Source organism: Pungitius pungitius, chromosome 19 (assembly GCF_949316345.1).
Source record: "Pungitius pungitius chromosome 19, fPunPun2.1, whole genome shotgun sequence".
Lineage (NCBI taxonomy): Eukaryota > Metazoa > Chordata > Actinopteri > Perciformes > Gasterosteidae > Pungitius > Pungitius pungitius.
This window is the reverse complement of record NC_084918.1, coordinates 12,657,652-12,673,769: the sequence shown is the minus strand read 5'-3', so window position 1 is coordinate 12,673,769 and position 16,118 is coordinate 12,657,652.

The window sequence follows — 16,118 nt, the reverse complement described above, 5'->3', positions numbered from 1 at the left end:
GCCATAACCGTATCATAAGCACACTGGCTGACATCCAGCTTGCCATCTTCTGGGATCAATTTCTTCAAAGCATAATGCATCTCTTTTCATTCTCCGTCTGAGATGCAGAGTTGGTGATCTCAAGGTGCGGGGTGAGGACTTTGAAGTGCAAAAGAGTGGGAGATGGAAGATTCACAGCCCAGGTTCCTCCCCACTGAGATCCTCTGACCTCAAGCGAACAACGTGAAACCGAGCAAATTGAGAATAAGTTAAGTAGGGCACACCGCTGTTCAATGTACATGCAGGAGAGTACACTAGCCGCCTCAATTTGCAAATACGATGAAATTCAAAGAGGTATTGCAGGGTTTCTGATGAAACAAACCCAAACTGTAAGTCCAGTACCAGGACATGTCTTCTATTTACTGTAAAGCTATTCCATGATATTAAGCGTTTGGAACGCAGCACGGGAAACGCAGCGAGATGAAACAAATCTAATTTTACACAATTAACAAAACACTAAAAGGCTTTTTTTTTTGCGCCTTCTCAGTTTTATCGCCGTATCAGGTACGAAGTGACAGGTGTACCTTGCATCTCAGCAAACGCATTCCCTAGTTCACTACACAGAACACGCTTCATCTATTAATAAAACTGTGGCCAATTCTGTTGGCGGCGGCTTCACGCCAAGATGGCAGCCGCTCACATGAGAACTCAACTTCACAGGGAGCAGCACGACACATGCTGCACCGGGACACAACGAGGGAACAAAGGAGAGAAATAGTGTGAATTTTTAAGCAATCGGGGTGGCACAGAGTTTACAGCATGCCACAATAGCTGTTGGAGCGTTGGAGGTGATGGACGGCTCCGGGCCCTCACTGAGACTCCACTCACGCCTCAAGAGGGCGGAGTCACAAATGTAAACATCCTGATTGGGGGCCACAGTCGAACCAAAGGTCTTATGAAGGCTACCAACTCTCGCAACCTCTTGTCTTTGGTTTTTCACAAAAAGGGCCGGTGGAGTTGCATCTGCCGAGCTTCGTAGCTCGGTACAAAACGTTCCCCTCACTGCTGCTCATGAGAAACACTACATTTAAATGGCAGCTTGGACAAAGGATCACAGCAAACACACCTCTTCATCTGCACCATCAACTGGACAGAGAACACTGACACGGTTCCTCTGCTCCCTCCATTGTCCTAATTATAAAAACACACACACACACACACTTCCTTCCTTCCCGAACCAAGGTTCCCACAAAACTGATCGGACCGGCTGAAAGGCAGAGTCACAATGATGTAATTACTTCTCCAGGTTCCCAGGATGCACTGAAAAGAAAACAGACGGGAGGGGTGGTGAGGAGGGGGGGGGGGGGGCGCAGGGACATGGCTAAACAGCACAGCCATTTTGGGTGCCCTTTAAAGCCGACTTGGGTGTAAAGTGATTCTGGATCAGCCCGATACATGATTTAATGGCACATTCTGTTGGTTCAGCCCACTGCAGCACTCAGCCCAGATTCTGGGGGGGGGGGGTCTCTAGTCCGGGAAACAAATCTGGTGGAGGGTGTTTTTGGCAGATTGGATTTTGTCAGAGTCTTTGAATCTAATTGGATGGATCCAAAGTAACAGAGTGGAGCTAAAAATCAACACTTTTTGATGACAATTATTTTTATTTTATTGAATGCATCCCATGTAAATTGATGCATGGTTTAATGTAGCAACATGTAGCGACATATACATATAGAGGCTGTCCTCAGGGTGTCATGGGCTAGTTTGTCATGCTCTGCAGGTGTGGGCACAGCGTTATTTACAAGGACACAAACGTCATGACGTTTAAATGTTAAAAGGAAATGAGTCCAATCACTAAATACAAATCCTGTGGGAAACACTGTGGTACGTAATCCGTAGCTGGATGGCGGCCCCACTTTAAAACTCATTCTGCTGTCGCTGGTAATGAAACTACTACCATTAGCATAAAAGAGTTGATTTCGCACAACTTTGCGTGTGCACATAGCTCTCAATGGCGTTTTATGTACATTTTTTACAGTATGACCTTTTGATGGCAGTACCTTTCTTCGTGGGTTATCATACATTTTATCATCTTTGTTTCCATTACTGAGGTGACTCCTGACTTTGAATCTCAGGAACGCACGTGTAACAATCAAACTATTTAAATCCTGACTCTTTGTAGTTGTCCTTGTGGCCGCTGCGGCACTTGAGGAAGAGAAGCTCTTTGGAGAGGATGCAGATGAGGGGAAAAAAACTCATTGGTTGCCTTTGAACTTGGTATTCAGTGCTTTTCAGAAATGACCTTCGATGACTTGTTTTGAACCTCTCTGATGTGTCTTGGGACGGGATTGCAAACGAAACAACGAGACTTCATGTGCAACATTGTACATTTGAAATGAAAGAACGTCAGACTCAACAAGTAAAAGGAATGTTGAAGGTTGAGGATGTTTGCTGTAATTCAATGGACTTTTTGCTTACATTCTTAAGGCTTAACCTGGTCTGTTACCTGTTATTACAAAATAAGAAAAAGAAAGAGCTTTAACAAAATTGGCAGAAATGAACACTTCTGTAAACAATGAAAGTGTGCATAATTTATTTATTCGAGACACACGTACACACATAACAATTAGTTGGAACACTTAGTTTTCATACTCATCCCCCCACCCCCAACTCTTTATGCCTCAATTACAAGTCAACCTCACGTTAGAGCAGACACCAGGGTGCACAGCCTGCTGGGCTCCTCAGCCTTACTTTTTGGTTGTTAGGGGAGGGATGGCTGCTGGTGGTGGTGGAGGAGGAGTGGGGGGAGGGGGAGGGGGAGGGGGCGATGCCTCCTTTTTGAAAGTGTGGGTTTTTGATTAAGTGGCATATTCTCTGAAGCTGAAAAACAGCCCCATCAGTAACTCATTTCATATGGACGTGTTCTGATGTGGCAACTTGCTTTAGTCTCCACTCAGTGTGGTGCTTCGCTGTGGGCACTTTGCATTCACATTCTGGTTTATTCCTTTCTTCTTGATCACACAATGGTAGTACAAGCTTCTTAGCAGGGGGAAAGGAGAGCTGCTAATCCCAACTGTTAACGTAATGGCATTTCTCGCACTCTTGTTTTTTTTTTTTTTTTGAAGTGCGTGACTTTGTTAGAACTGGACCGCTTTGACATCTTGACCTTTGCTCGGCGGCTGTAAGTGGTTGTCAAAGCAGAGCTGTCATGTCCCATCTTAGACGCTGCTCTCCTATTGACTATGTTCAAGTGGGCAGACAGTTGTCCTTGGAGGGAAGAGGGTTAGGGAGGGGTGGGGGGGGGAGGGGTATGGTCCTCAAACGGCATAATCAAATCAACAACACTGTCAAAAATCTGAAAATAGGCAACAGTTTGGCCAATTAGGGGGCATTTCCCAAATATGCTCAAATATGCTAAATTTAGCCCAAAACAGTTGTGTAAGGATGTAAGGGACATGAGTGCCTCCCCTCATGTTTTTATTGGGGGGGGGGGGGGTTTAGAGCTTTTTGTGTGGTTGCCTATTAGAGCTTAATTGAGAGAGTCCTGGGATAAGCTGTGCAAGAATGTGAGTACTGTCCAAGCCGTGGCACTGTCCCAAAATAAAGGGAGGGGGACATAAGGGCACACATTCACCCCCCTTCCCGGGTTACCGCCTCGACACCCACCCCCTTCAGATTTCTGTTTTTCTCTGCACAGAAGCCATACTGTAAATGTCCACCAAACAGCATCTTTAATTTGTTTGACGAGCAACAGAAGATTGTTTGCTGTTGAGTTTGTGCTTCCTGCGAATCTTCTTCCCGTCTCTCTCAGCGCTGCCGCCTCTTTGTTCCATTCCCTCGGCAGCTTGTTCAACTACTTCCCGTTTGACGTTCATTTGTAACAACTTCAAAACACACGGGCACAGAATATACAGACAGATGTTAGCGATGAAATATTAATCCCATAAATTGTAACCTGGATTCCTCACTTGCCTTGTGAGCTTAGCCAACTCATCTATTATTAATGATGAATGGGCATGTTTTTTTGTCGGCTTTGTGTTGATTTGAAAAAAAACAAAAAAAAGCTGTATGAGTACTTTTCCGATTTCTTTTTTGTTTCTATCTATTTCTGTGTAAGCATGTAGCAGATGATGCTGGATGAATGATGAGGACCAGAAACAGCAAGCTCAGGTCTGTTCTCGCCCGATGAATCTTCATCTGAAATCCATCTTTATCTGCTCTCCGATGGTGATGACTGGCCGTTTAAAGACACTCGGGCTGTCTGTTGAGACGGAGCCAGGAGCGCTTGAGCCAGAGCTGGGATCCAGGTTCCTCCCACTGCTTTGACATATAAATAAAAGAGAATAATAATGTTCAGCGGCTGCCTGAGCAGCATGCTAATGCGGCTGAAAGTGCCCTTTAACCAATGCACCATATCAAAAGGTGGAAAATATGATCCTGAGAGGCATCTAATAGTCCGTGGAAAGCTACACAACTGAGACTCCAGCCGTATTTTTTATCTGCAGCAAAATAAAACCCTTAGACTGTAATGTCCACATCTGAAGCCTGCATGCAAAAAGTACTTTGCAAAAAATCAGTCCGTGTGAAACTATAAAATCTCCAGACAAAGTTGTTGCCGTGCACATGAATCCAACATTGATGCATTGATGCCTATTCGTCTGAGTTCTCCCATTCAGCGGCGAATAAAAAAGGGACGGTGGGAAATTCCGAGGGGGAGATTAATTGGCATGCAAGCAGAGTAACTGTCCACAGTCTGCCGATCACAGGGCTAGCCGAGCATGACAAGCATAGCCTATCTTCTACTTTTCATTAGGCCACGGACGGGGCCAGCCACAAGCTTTATGCTAAACAGGGTTGATACGGCTGTCTCAGTCTCCCAAAGACCTTTACACCCTCTAAACAAAACAGGATACGTACTGAAAAAGAAAACAAACAACTTCTGAAAAAAGAAAAAAAGGAAAACACGTTTCTTGCAGGAAGTCTGTCATGCAAAAGAAAAGGAATGAATAGCCGGCGGGGAAATAAGGAGGAAGTGCGGTATCAGAAGTCGACTTGATGCGGAGAATCAACGAATAACTGTCTGCGTGTGATTAACTGGGCCTTTATTCTGGAAGCGTGCCTGCTCAATTTTCAAAATGTACATTTCATCTTTTGGGATCCATTAACTGTGGGGTGTTGGCAGAATTATGATTTGTGTATGCAGTGGTAAACTAATTAAAATACAAAATGAGCTTTTTTGGTGAATGATCCAAACATGACTCATAAAACAATAAAAAAAAAAGAAGCCAGACTTGGTGTGTGCATTAACATTCTGTTGATGTGGCCCCATGCTCTCTCTCTCCCTTTTTAAAATTCATATCAAAAGTGCATCTCCAGCAGATTAGTGCGTGAGTTCTTCGTTGATTTTTTTTTCTCTCTCTCGATAAAGAAGCATTTGAAGAAAAAAGAATGTTGCACACTGAGTTAAATTCCAACAAGCATAACATACCTCTGTGTTTCATGTCACACTTTAACTTAAATGGCAAACAAGTTGTACTCAGTACACTCTGTGATGTATGTTAGCTGTCTCTGAGAGTGGGCGGCTGCACATTTTCTCACTGTGTTTTCCATTTGCAGGGTTCATATAAAAATGTAAAACAAGATAAAGTCGCGGCCACTTTAAAGCTGTCGATGAACATTGGATCGCTCATTAACTTTTCTGCCATGAGTTATAAAAGGGATCATTGCCTTGTGTAAAATCAGAGGGTTTGAGAGGCGAGGGACAAAGTAAATAAAAAACGGCATGTGGTGGGGCTCCAAAGTGGAGTTTCCTTGCATGTAGGGCATTCTTCATGGCCCTGCACCATGTTGTCTTCATTTAAAGGCCAACTTAAATGTCTATTCCTCAAATTTTCTTCACTGTAACGTTACCCTAGAGGGCACTGCACCATGTTTTCTCTCTTTTTAAGGGCACAGCCTCGTTGTTTTCTCAACTGGAATTGCTTCTTAGAGAGCACCTCCTCAACTTTGCTCCAATGAAAGTGCACAGTGAAGGTTCCTTGATCTTTTCTTCACTGGAAGGACACCACGTTGAATATTCTCCACTTAAAGGGCGGTCTAGGGGGAACTACATCACTTTTCCTCCACCTTAAGGACTCATTTCCCCTCAATTTTCCCCACGTTGACACAGTTATCAGCAGCAATTTGGATCAATTCATTGTAACTCATCTTTTAAACAAAAATACTAATTATTCGAGCTTGTGATTTTTGACAGTTTAACTGCTTTTATCTAATGTGACAGTACATAAAATGTGCCTGGAGACGACTGTTGTTTGGACAAAACAAGATGTAGATAATAAATGCTTTATCTGCTGATGATTATCTTTGTTCATTGATAGTGAAAATAGTCCTCGGTTTCAGTACTAGTTGTTTAGCAACAAGACACCCCCTCCTCCATATTGAAAATGAGCAGCAGTGAAATAGAAAGAAAAAGACAGAAAACTGAGTTATTGTGCTTATTTAGTTCCATCTTCCTGCTTGCAATTTATGCCCAAAAATGAGTGGGCCATATCCTACACGTCACAAGTTCAATTTAGAAGAAAGAATTTCAGGTTGTAATAGATAGTCTCACACTGGCCATGAATTGTTTGGCCATCTCACTGAAGCAGGGACACATTTATTCATCCTCAGCCTCCTTTTCTCTAATCTTTACCTCCTCAGCAGCTCCCCTTTACCCATCTTAAAAGGAGGTGACCGGAGCTTGGCAGAGGGACAAAAACAATACGATCCCCTCATGGCATAGTGGATGTGAATGATCACAGTCCTAACAACCACTGCTGCGACCTGCTTCATGGAAATCACCTCTCCACTGAGCGGACTCCTCCAGCTCATCATCGAGGAATCCCACAAAGGCTCTCACAGGCCGAGAGTAATATCAGCAGAGGAGCAGGAGCCGAGGGATGTTGACACTTTCACTGTTTGTTTGGTCCACTATCTGTTCAAAAATACTAAAGGACAATTAGTATTTTGGATTGAATGTGGATCTGGAGAGCAATACAGGAAAACGCCATAACCAGCGTGATGGCGGTGATTACTGGCATTGAAGGCGCTGCTGTCTAAAAGGAGCTCTGGGGCTACAGCAGGTTGTTGCTCTTTTTTGTCTTGCACAGTGTTGACATTAGTTGGACAGCGAAGGGGGAGGGGGGGGGGGAAGGGATGGCGCTGGGTGGGCAAGCATTTCCTGGAGGGCGGGTGGGAACGCATTATTTTGATGGTTTACCCCCTCCCTCCAAGCTCAAATGACAAAACGTCCAATTTCTGCTGGAGTGTATTCTTCAGTCAACCATGGGAAGGCGCATTCACAGCCACGGAGTGTTAATAATGTGCCAAACAATTATGTCACAGTTTTTGGCCTCCCATGTGTGTGAGAGAGAGGCCCCCCCCCACACCACCACCACTGTGTTACAGTATGCAAATGAGTAGAAAAAGGCTAAAGTCTGAGAACTAGATTTTATGGAGCTGGGCTAGGCTAAGTGAATGGAAACTGGAAGCTTTTACGGGAAGGGGGTTGGGGTTTGGAAGATGTGAATTAGAACAGTCCTCCATGGGAAATAAATTGAGAATAAAGGGGAGAATAATGTGTTTCTGTTAATGGGGGGGCTGGAGGAAGGTGGTTGGGAGCTGGTTGGCACCCACAACGACCAAAATACTTAGGATTTCTCGAGCTGCAGGATCTCAAAGAAGCCCAGAACGAATATGAATTAATGGAACCGCTAGAAACATGCAAGAGCTTGCAAACACAGCTCTACTGTTGTATTCTTCTTCTCGTCTCTGCTCTCTCTCAGTGAAGTGAGATCTAAAAATATGGAGAATTGCAGAAATTTGTCCTCCCCCCCCCCCCCCACACACCAACAACATTCATTTTGTGCCATAAATTACTGGTATTATTTACATTGCACCAACACAAAGGCTTGTGGGAGATTATAAAACCGCGATGGGGTCAAAGCGTCCTCTGTGCTCTATAAATTATGCGTCCGGTGCATGTTTAATCACATGAAGCACAACGCTGGCGAACAAACCCTGGCCTGACCTTCTCATAATTAAAATGCAAAGTAACCTGTTGCCTGTCTGCAGCAGTGATTGGATGTGACGTGCAGTCAGTCAGTCAGACAGCCAGCCTCGCTGCCTGCTGGTTACTTCCACCCAACCTCGGCCACGTGGACCCGCTGCATCACCGCTGCTTCCAGGTTTATAATTGATTTTCATTATCAAGTACAGTCTGATTTGCATTAAAGAAACAATGGACAACTGAACAAATTCCATTTAAATTGTAATGAATTGCATTTCCTTCTCTCGCTTCTCTTCTGAAAAGGAGTAAGTAAGAAGTGAGGTTTCGGCCTGCTAACACAACATGCAAGTCTTAAAAAAAAAACACCAAGTGAAGATTTGAAAATTCCACAAAAAGACAGCATCATATTTGTTCTCTTTGTGAGCCACACCCCCAAAACCCACCACCACGCTGACTGTACTACTAAAAGGATACTTCCTTCCCAGAGAGGAGCCGCCATTAGCCTCAGTGTCGACTCAGGGTTATGAAACCTTTTAACATTCCTAAGTGTCGTCTCGGAAGCATCGCGCATCAGCATGCGAGAGAGGCCGTCCACAGCCAAAGTAATTTATATTTCACTACAGGACCCCTTGATCCACAGAATGAGCCGGGAAAAACAAAACAATCGCTTTAATAATTGGAGGACAGATGTCTTTTTCCCCGGGGGAGCTGCAATTAATCTTTGAAATGCGCTGGGTAACATGTCAGCTTAAAATAGAAAGTGCATGCCCTCTCTCCCTCCTACCAATTCTATCATTTATTTATTCTCCCAATGTGGCTGAGAGGACATTTGCTCGTGGAATCTTCAGTGCACAGATACAAACTCATGCAGCACTGATACAGACTAAAGATACAGTATATACATGCTACTCTATGATGTGAGCAATTTATAAAACCTGTTATGTACACATAGAGGATACTCTCAGCATGTTAAAGGTTTAAGCTTAGACACAAAACGGATTCAATTTACATATTGTTTAGAATAGAGATCACCCCCCCCCCCCACCCCCCCCCAACACAGCAACTTTATCATCTACACTCCTCCCTGCCACTGCAGAATTTCACTCAATAGTTAATTAGTGTGACCAAAAATTAATTAGGGTCTAGTCCAAAGAATTTGGGTGTGCATCAAAAATGTAATTCCTGAGATGGAGGTAGAGAGGGGAGGATTAACATTCTGCGTGCGTGTTCGTTTGTAGCCTTAGGTTTTAATGAGAGCCGATGAAGTGAAATGTAAATATCAAACACATGAAACCTGGTGATTGACTTAACATGACTACATTTACATACTTATGATGAAAATCATCACCCACGCTTTAACAGAGTTCATTCTTGGACAGCTAATGAGGACTTCTGGACCTGTCTGCTAACAGCAGGCTCCTACCCAGTGTTGGGCAGCAGTAATGTTACGACTCTATTCAGACATAGGATTATAAGTTGTCGTTAGTTTGACAATTTGGCCAACATGTATCCTGTCTCACTGACTCTGCATTCATCTCGGCACAGCCTTCTGCAACACAGCACACAAGGACACAAAACGAGGATGACTCATAAACAAATGCTCCATTTCATGGACTTCAGAGACGCAGACCAAGTGGACAGATCTGAGCTCAGAAAAATGTAATAGAGTCTGTGGCTACGACCTCATCTCTGACTACAATAATTGCAATTTGAGCAAAGCACAGAGCGTTACCGTTACTTTGAAGTGACAATATTCAAAACAGTGTGAAATGAAAACGCATCTTGTCGCGAGGCTATCGCTATCTCTCTGCTTGTTGTCTTTCTTCTCTCTGCCGGGCATAACACAGTCAGGGAGGCAGTTGTCATGGTGATTAATGCAAATGCACACTGTTTACCTGCAGAAGAGAGAAGCATCTCAAACCTTGACTTTTTCGGAGAGAGACCTGAAAATCACATCGGCTTTTATAAAGCTTCACATCCGCGCTCGGAATTCATAAAGGACATGCCGGCACTTCAGAGTGTGCTAAACCCTTTGTATACAAGGGAGTCAGACAGCGGACCAGAAACAGAGCCCTTTCAGAGGTCACAATGCGGTTATTTTGGTCAACGCGGACACAAAGCGACATAGCAACAAGTTGTTTCGAATGACAGCCGATGCCTCGGTGCTGCCATAACAACTGGGATCATTAGTGTACACAAACCGGTCGAGGCATCGCATCTATAGTTCTGAGAGCAATGTGACCGGCCGAGAATGCCTTAATGAGAAGGGTAAACGAAACCCTTGCTACACCGGGGACCATTATGTGGGTATGTGCACTCGCCTCGTCCTCACCTCTCCTTGACCGCCTGACCCCTGGCTCCAGAGGCTAACGGTGTATTTTCGGTGCACCCTTCAGAGTACACTGCTGCTGCTGCTGCCTGCCGCGCTGACACAAGCCATACACTCGGAGAGCAGATCTAATTAAAGAGACAATTATGATTGTGACCCAGTTCGACCCGGATTCGTAATCAAATGGACTCGTTTACCTCCAGCTTTGGAGCTTCATCCTCTGAGGACTGAGTGTGAACCTGGAGACTCCCCTGTCACTCAGTGCCTCTGAACTGTACTCACACACAACGCACACAATTACCCTCAACGCACACTACGTGCCTATTTGTCAGCTGAACGCATCACGGTTTTCCTTTATTAATTCCAACTGGTCCAAATAGTCTAAATAATAGATCTCCATTACAGCGCAGTGAGAATTCAGTATATTACGCAATTTATCAACCGTCAGCACAATCGTATTGGGAGGATGTGATCTTATTATGTGACATTCTACACTGTTCAATCTCTGTCGTTAAGGATGTAGAGCCATCCATAAATAACTAACAGAATGGCTGATTGAAATCAGTCGTTCAACCGCGTATTCATAAGGGAAACAGTCCTGTGTTCAAAGTAAATAGTGTCTGCATAGTGTCATTAGAAAATATTCTTCTGCATCCCAACAATTGTGAGGTAAGCTGAAAAAACTAGAAATCAGGGCTTGCATGTTCTTGATTTCCTGGAGGCAATGTGGGACAAAGTCACACCAGGTTTATCTTGAGTGTGTATTCAAAAAGGACTGAGCGTCGGCTGGGTTACTCCTGATACATACGAATTATAACCACGGTTTTGGATTAATTACCCAAACCAACCCCATTCACATTTATAAAGTTATGTTCTCTTTTTAAGTCTTCAAAAAATAGTCAACTTAAGATGTTTTTGACTTGATTTGTAGTTCTATTTTTTAGCTTCAGATAGTCAAGATTAATAGTCTTGATATCTCCCTAATATGTTAAATGTTGGATGATTTTTTTCCTTTTTTTAAGTGTTATTACTACAAATAACACCGTCAAAGCTAATTAAGTTCTTGTAAGAAACATGGATTTCACAAGATGCATTTGGAAAGTCTTTTGAAGCAATTCTTTGTACACCAATTAGCTAGTTATGAGACAGATGTCATTAGTGAAGTTAAACCTCCGTGGCACACTCACCAAGCAGGAAAAGTTGGCAACAACCAGACCCTCGGGAGCCCGTAGGCTCCATATTCATGGTGTGCCACTCGGTTTGAGGTAATCTGCACTGCTGTTAGTTCATTTTAGGGCAAGCCTGTGCTCCTGTAGGCTCTGCGTCTGTGCTCTGTGGGGGGGAGGAGGGATGTGGCTGGAAGCCTTGATGTCTTTCATCAAAATTGTACCCATTCTGCATTAACATAATAACCTGATTTCTTTTTCTGACAGCTTAATTACCACAAACAGGAGTTAAAAGGTTTGCTGAGCAGTTTAATATGGCCATGCAAGCATTCTGGACACAGCCAGCTAATGGACAACAAAGTAGTTGAACCAGGCTTTGACCTCCAGTTTGGGAAAGTAAAGGCGATGCAGATGTGGTTCAAAACTCACATTAATACTAACAGCTTTGTGATAAAGTCTAAATAATACTTCTCACTTGATTCATTACCTCGGCAAACATTTCATTATGCCGTTTTGTTTTTAATCGCTAGTTTCAAGTACATAAACTAAATTAAATGCTATAAATCTCTGTGTCAGTTTGAGTCAAATAGACCTTAGAGGGTGGTAAGTCTGTGGCTGCATTGTGATTGACAGGTCGTTATGTTTGCGGTTTCCAGTCCCTGTGTTTTCGTCTTTTCCAGAGTGTGTTTTCTGTTCACGAAAGTTAGATACAACCACTCTGGTTGCCGTGAGAACAGACCAGCTTTAAATACCTCATTTTATTGCTCACACTGAGAACTCGTGTCTCTGAAGTCACCCTGGCTACTTTGCATAGCGCTCAGACGTGTTCGCTGGTTCGCCGCGAGTTCCCGCGACAAGGTCACGCACAGTGACACCCCCTCCTCTCCCGTATCCCACAGGCTGCTACAGTGTCTACCTACAAAATCGCTGGCAGAGCTGTTGCTGCTTTTGGGTTTTGAGTTGGGCTCCCTCTGAGGATTAGAGTCTCGGTTTCAAAAGGACTGACGCTTTAAGAGCTTCATTCAGAAATGAATCTGCGCTGAGAGAGAAAACATTGTGCAGCTCTTTTTTTTTTTTAAATTATTTTGGAGGCTTAAAAAACAAACAAAATAGAACAAAAATAGGCAACAACTAATCCGGCTCACTTTGTTGTCTGTAATGTTTTTTGGATCCTCTCTCATTTCTTCTGCTAATTGCAACATGGTAATTAGGTGTAGAATCTAATTTACTACGGGGCTTCGTTTAACAGTATGCATTATTCAAGGGGAGATCCAAGGCGGAGGAGGAAAAGTGGGAAGATAACCATAGTACTGATAATTCTTGTGGTTTTGGTGATGACAGTGAGAAAAGAAATGGGACTTACAATGTAGGGGAGGCACAGAGCATTGATGATGATGATGATGATGATGGCAGTGGTGACTGTGGGTGCTGTGATCGTGAGCCAGGAACATAAAGCAGGGTCATTGACCTCTGATTTTAGTCCTATTTCCCCTAGATGCCAGGTCCTAATAGACTCCATTAACAGAGAGGGGGGGGCCGAGGGGGGGAGAGAAAGCCCTGATGCTGGAGCTTTCAGAGTAAAGTCTGCATATGTGATGACTTGCAGTCCGGCTGGCTGAATGAAGCACGCTCAGTCCGATAACCTCCCCTTTCCTTATTATTTCCCCTCATTTAACTCACTGTGTGCCTCCATCACAGTCCATTTTCCCTTTGCGCTGGTGTGTGTGTGTGTTGTGTCGGTGAGAGACACACCAGGCGGGGGGGACATCTCTCAATCGTGCAGCACGCCTGTTATTTCACAGCAATTTTGGATAATGATTTATTTTACCATCCATGATTGGAAGGCCTTTCGCTTGAAAGGGAATGATAAAAACAGTAATCCCTTTGCAATTATGTGGTGAGAGATAGTCCCGTTCATTGAGATTCACTGATACGACTGGTGTGGACGCAGGACATTCTTCTTCAGTGTGGCCAGCTCAGTACATCACAGGAAAATACACATGCCTTTCAAATACACAGTGCCCACTTTATAATACTGGGAATTACAGAGCTGTTCGTGTTTAGAATAATCAATGCATTGCGACTGGGATCTCCATCACTTCAGTTGATGTTAGGTGGTGCATTTTTTGGATAGAATTAGCATTTAATCAAATTACTACAAGCGTTTGAAGCCCTGAGTTGTCTGTCAGTTAATTCACCCTTGCTGCCAGCGGTGGAAGGAGTAGTTACATCTTGAGTAATTTAAGATTAAAGATTAAAATTGAACTTAAATTTAGTTAAAAATAAATTTAAGATTTAAGAATAATCTTATGAGTAAAGGTCTCTTAAATTGAGAGAAATAAGTATTTGCAATAAAAGTATAAAGTAGTCCTCCTACAACAAAACAAACCACTCTTACAGCTATTTTATTATGTATGACATAAATAGTGACGCCTCATTGTTCCAGCTGCATTTTGCTGTTACAAACAGCAGCTGGCTTGGCCAGCTTCAACTACTTTATATGGTAAATGGATCTACTTTACTGGATGAAGTGCTGTTCCATTTTCCCTTCACTACACAAACACTGATTGCAGTGGAGCCGCAATTTGAGGTGTAAGTTGGGGTCAGGGTGTTGACACGTTGGACATACAAACATGCAGATCCGGGAACCAAACTCCAAACGCTGTGGTTAAAGAACAACAGGAACTGCTTCCATTTGGTAGTCGAGTCTAGTGGATCCAAACCAAGGGGTCAAATCCGCCAGTACAATTACAAACTACCGTACAGACAAGGGAATCCTTTAATGTTACTACATTGAAGCAAAATGTACTTAAATACCATAAATCTCGTACCAATTGTTAATAAGTTGACTAGTGGAACCCACCCTCACTGTAGCTCTTGAGATGAATAATTGTTGAGGACTCGGCTAAACCAATCATAGCTCATCTTATGAACTTGTTTTGCGTTGTATGTACTGAAAAAATTGATCATTGTATATATTTGCGTCCCAAACATTTATCTTAATCAAACCAAAAAAATAATTCCCTTCTGACATGTATTTACTTTCCACCACTGGTCATTCATTAAATAGATTATTCCAAACTGGGCATACAACTCTACCCTCTTATGCACTCCCACTTAAGAACACATGTATGACATCTAATAGTGATTCACCGTTTCCCATAATCCAGTGGGTTGCGGGCTGTGTTACAATGTCAGTGTGGGAAAGCTTTTGGGGGATTTGCTGTGCAGACACATCAAAGCACAACGTGCAATCTCCGCGCCCCGTTTCCGAGAAACTTTATCCACGGAGGTCCACTTCACAAGAGGATGCTCCACTTCGCTAGGATGAGAGTCAGCTGCACGGAGATTACATGCAACATGTGCCGCCCTCCTTCAGAAAACAAGAATCGCAGCCTCCACCATGTAAGAGTCAAGTGGGTAGTTTGAAGGTGGAACCTCTCCTCGCAGGTTGTGTTGCTCTTCAGTTTTGTATTACGCCTCACAGGTAGATATGAAGTTGAGAAGTGAAGTGGGCTGGGAGATTTGAGGGATCAAGGACTTGCAACATTTGAAGCAAAGGCAATACACATTGCCACTCCAAAAGGCTGGGAGGTTCTCCAAAGCGTGCTTAATTACCAACTGAGCTTCATTTATAAACCACAGGGCTTTTACTGGAAATCAGAGAAGCTAATAAGTTGCCAGCCCATTCTAGGTCATCAACATAAGCCAGGGGAGAAGCAACAAAACAAGGAAGCAGAGTTTATTTTTTTTTAAATCCCATTTTCTTGTTAGTTTGTGACTTAAACTCAACTCTTTGGTTTATCCACCGCTGTTTTGTATCATCATCTGTGTCAAGTGGAGTAATTATCTAACAAATGTATAAAAGCTGCTCTCTAATTAAATGCCATGGGCTGTGAGAGATGGAGATAAATTATTTATGCCGCTTTGATGAGAGCTAGTTAGCTCGAAGGAGTAAGCAGTCACTTGCTTTTAGAACCGGAATAACCAAAACTTTTCCAGGAGGGTGTTTGGGGAGAAAAAGAAGAGTGAATGTTTGCCTCTAGGTTTGAGGAGCGTCTGGTTTTTCTGTGTTTAGCAGTCGGTTTCTGCAAAGATGTAATTAGCTCATGAGAGGATATTTTCATACTGGTATTTACAAGTCAGGATGAGGTGAGCCACTTAGAGTGACTGTTTAACAAGGTATTTACTATTTACACTGCACCAAGCGGAAAAACATTATTGTTTTCAAAGTGACAAATTCAAAAATGTTTTCCCTAGTAAAACAAATAATAAAGCTGAAGTAATGAGGCCCTCAGGGAGGAGAATTAACTAAATGAGAAGGGAGCAAGTCAAAGTCAGATAAGAATTTCTTATTATTCCAATAAAAAATACATTCATACAGAAATATAACAATTTTGCAAAACAATTTCAAATAAAAATTTCATAAAGCATAAACATAACAATTTTACAAAAGTTTTCAGTTGTTTTTTTTTGTTTTTTTTATACAAAGATTCAGTTGGGAACAAAGAGAGAGAGAGACAGAATATGTTAGGGTAGTGTGTGATGAAAGCGTTGATGAAAGATGCGAGCAAACACAGCGCTTAATCAAGGCTCA